Genomic DNA, 3,758 nt, shown 5'->3' with positions numbered 1-3,758 from the left:
CCCACCTCCAGCCTCTCCTGCACCCCAGGCGCTTACTGTGGTCCAGCCCCGCACAGAACCGGGGCCTTGGGGAGAAATAAAAAGCCGTCCACCTGCAGCAGGTAGGAAGGTGCTGAGACCTGGCGACGTCCCCGCCCCAGAGGCAGAAGCCGTGGGCCGTGGGCCGCGGGCCGAGGAGGTTCCGTTCGTGAATTCCTTTCGAAAATAGGAGGCGTGGCCTGAGAAATAAGCAGCCCTCCTAAAGTGTTGCTCTGAATTGTTCACGTTCCTGTGTACGTATTTTCAGTGATTTTTTTCTCTCCTTACGAGTCTGTGAAAGTGGCATAAATTTGGCGACGTCAAGGCTTAGAAAAATCGACGCTTCCTCAGAGCAAGACACTCGGGTCCCCAGCTCGGCCCTCGCTCCAAGTCTCAGCGCAGCGCTCCATCCCGACCTGGGCCCGGCGGCCTGCAGGACGGGACCGGCTGGGACCTGCGGGGTGTGTATGGCCTCAGGCCGGGTCAGCGGAGGGACAGGCTGTCAGAGCAGAGCGCCAAGCGCAGCGTCGGGCACATAGTGACAAGCCGTCGTCCAGATCTAGGAGCGTCCGTTTGCCTGTCGCCTCTGATGGGGGCGAGATTCGAGGGTGTCCTTCCTCCTGCGGCGTGGTGGGCTGGATGGTTTTATCTCATCGCCTCGAGCCCTGGAGCTGGGACTGCTAACGGCTGGTGGCGTCTCCTCCTCCTCCCCTCACAGGTGGATGTGAGGGCCGCTGCGGCCCTTTCGGTAACTATCTGTCAGCGTTTCAATTATACTAAATCCTGACACAGTTGAATTTCTTTTTCATAATATGAAGAAAAAGAGTGACATTATTTCTGAATCGCCTGTCTCGAATGCATAGGAGGGCTGTCACCAGCTCTGATGGCTTCTTCAGTAATGACACGGTCACCTGGGTAAATATGCCAGACCGGCTGCTTCTCTGCTCTGGATAATGCGCCTCCTGAGCAGTCGGGCACCGAGGTGACAAGTGACGATGAAATGCACACTCAGAGAGTTTGGAAAGTTTATCGTTTGCCTGGTCGTCTGCATGGCAGCCTCACAGTGACGTCCCTCCGTCCGTCAGCCGGCGTGGGGAATCTGTGCAGGGCGAGTGGTCTGAAGCGGCCTTTCTGTTCATTAGTCTATCAGATCCTTTTAGGTCCTATTATGGAACTTTTAGAAATACCACATGAGGAGAAAACACTGCAGCCCGAGTGACAACTCAAGTAGGGCCGAGAGAAGTGTTTTACTGCACGTCATCGTCAAGAAATAGAGGTCAGTGTACACGTAGACCACAACCGTCAAACCACATTAAATTGCACGTGTCACGTTTCCCTGTTCTCTGTGAGGCCTGCTCACATTCTTTCTCTCGAATTCTGATTTGCCTGTATGATTCGTTTTTCCGGTCGTTAGTTTTTATAGTTTTTCCATTCAGTCGTCCGTTCATCCGGCAAACATTTATGAAACACCTACAGTTTGATAGGTTTTAGGTTTCGTGCTACGTACTAGACGACGAAGATGAAAACCTATTCGTTTCTGCCTCCGGAAACTCATAATTGGGGGTGGGGGGTTGAAGGATGATTGAATGGACTCTGAAGATGGATACAAATAAGACTTGTTATGAAAATGCTGCTGAGACAGCGCCAGACAGCAAGGGAGGCACCGGGATAATCCAGGAAGGCTCCGCGTCGGAGGCGAGCTTAGGTTGGGCCTCGGAGGGCGAACAGCACTTTGGCGGGGAGGCTGGCGTTCAAGCCGAGAGACCAGCTCGGCGAAAGGCTGAGAGTTAGGGACGGCGGGGCACCTGCTGCTTCAACCTTCAACTTTTTATTCGGATTCTAGTGAGGCTGACAGAGAGGAGACGACACACTGAGGAGACAGTTTGTTCCTCATAGTTCCGGGGGGAGGGGGGACCGCCACCCAGGGCCACACGGGGGAGCACCAGGGCGGGTCGGGGGTGGAGAGAGGGGACAGACACGAGCAGGCTCAGGACCGGCTGGTGTGGGTGGCTCCATGGCCTCGGCACAGGCCTGCTCTGCTCGTCTGGTCCCTGGGTGGGAGGGCAGGTGGCCGGTGGCCGGGCTGTGAGCCCACCGAGGAAGGGTGGGCGGGCTCGGGCAGGGGGTTTGCGTCTGAAAGGGGCGCTCCTGGCGAGCGGTTCGGTCTTGAGGCCTCGGCTGACCCTGGAGGGGCGGTCCCAGCACCCCAGATGCCCAAGCATCAAACACAAACCAGAAACGTGACTAATACAGTTGTGGGGAGCTGAGTCGGGCTTGTGGCAGGATGAGGTGCAGGTGAGACCGCGAGGGGCCTGCGGCCGGTGCGCGGGCCGGGAGGCCTTGCTGGGGCGTTTGTTTCTGTCCAGAAGTGTCCAAGACACCGCGTGTCCTGGTCTCAGCATGGTGCCACGAGGTCGAGCAGAGACAGTCACCGGCCTCCGGGAGAAGCCTCCCATGGGAGGAGAGGGCTTTATGGTAAAACTAGCTGAACGTTTCGGGGGACGCATTTAGGGAATGGTGAATCACATGGCGGAAGCCTGGGGAGGGCGTGGGAGACTGGACAGGGAAGGGCGGGCAGGACCGGTGTGATGTGCCCAGGTGACGAGGCCTGTTCCCATGGGCAGGGAGCTGGGTCAGAGGGACAAAGCCACATGCCGCTGGGATGGACAATCCCACCTAAGCTGTCACTTTATGGCCACAAGAGCTGAGGCCTGTGCTTCGAGGACGTTATCGGGCTGGACCGTGCAGGGTGACTGGCTGGGGAAGGGGGCTCCGGGCGCAGAAGCACCCGAGGGCGCCCTTAGACCCGTGGCTTCCTGAGTGCTCATCGTAGAGGGACCGGCTGGGCCAGCGTCCCCACATGGGCCCGAGGGCAAGGGGGCCGGGCAGCCGTGACCCCGTGGTCTGCTCCACAGTCGAGAGGCTTTGACGAGCGACTGCTGTCTCCTTTATCTGTCTCCGAGCTCAGCCACCAAAACAGCTGGAGCAGCCAAGGCCCAGCCGCTGAAATCAGCGAACGCCACCCGTGGGGTGACAGGCGACCCCAGTGGGCAGACTGTGGCCGAGTCAGGGAGCCAGGAAACGGCTCTGTGTCCCATCCTGGTGACAGGGGACCACGGTGTCATGGCCAGAACACGGCCGTCCAGAGGCTCATCCCAGGAGGAAGATGTCAGCCGTGCTGCAGGCCTGTCGGGTGGGATGTACGGCCCAGAGCCGCTGGGACTCAGACGTCACCTGGCCGTCAGGAGCAATGAGGCCACGCAGTCTGAGGTGGCTTGTCAGGGACACCCAATGCCAGCAGGAAGGACACTGTCACTGAGGGAGACAAAGGCAGCTGGCAGGGCAGACCTGGGAGAGACCTCATTTTGAGGTCAGTGGGTACGAAGGAGGAACCAGAGAAGCAGCGACTGGACAGCCAGGGGGGACCCGGGGACCCTGGTGTCAGAGACGCCCCCAGAGCTGTGTTTAAATGAGGGGACGCACGTCATTGCACCATACTGCTGCTCCTGAAGATAGGGAGAATGTTCGACAGTTTGAAGTAAATAAAGAACCGACTAGTAAGGCCAGGAGCGGGAGCGGGAGGGGGTGGGGACCAGGAAAGGTCCCCGAGTGCTGGGAGGACCCCGCGGCTGACGGTGCAGGCCCTCGTGGCCTCGGGAACTGGCCTTGGGCCGCGCTCGCGCTGTCTGCCGGTGCCCCATCTGTCCCCTTCCTCCAAGCCGCCTCTCCGGAGGCCTCGT

General features: G+C 59.2%; 1 protein-coding gene across 1 annotated transcript in view; it reads left to right on the top strand.

Moving 5' to 3' along the window:
* SDK1 (sidekick cell adhesion molecule 1) overlaps nt 1-3,758 on the top strand; it is a 398,446-nt gene that overhangs the window by 286,753 nt on the left and 107,935 nt on the right. The window lies entirely within an intron of this gene.

This window comes from Pteropus alecto, unplaced genomic scaffold (assembly GCF_000325575.1).
Source record: "Pteropus alecto unplaced genomic scaffold, ASM32557v1 scaffold40, whole genome shotgun sequence".
Classification (NCBI taxonomy): Eukaryota; Metazoa; Chordata; class Mammalia; order Chiroptera; family Pteropodidae; genus Pteropus; species Pteropus alecto.
The sequence above is the reverse complement of the archived record's forward strand: the minus strand, read 5'-3'. Positions and strand labels throughout refer to the sequence as shown.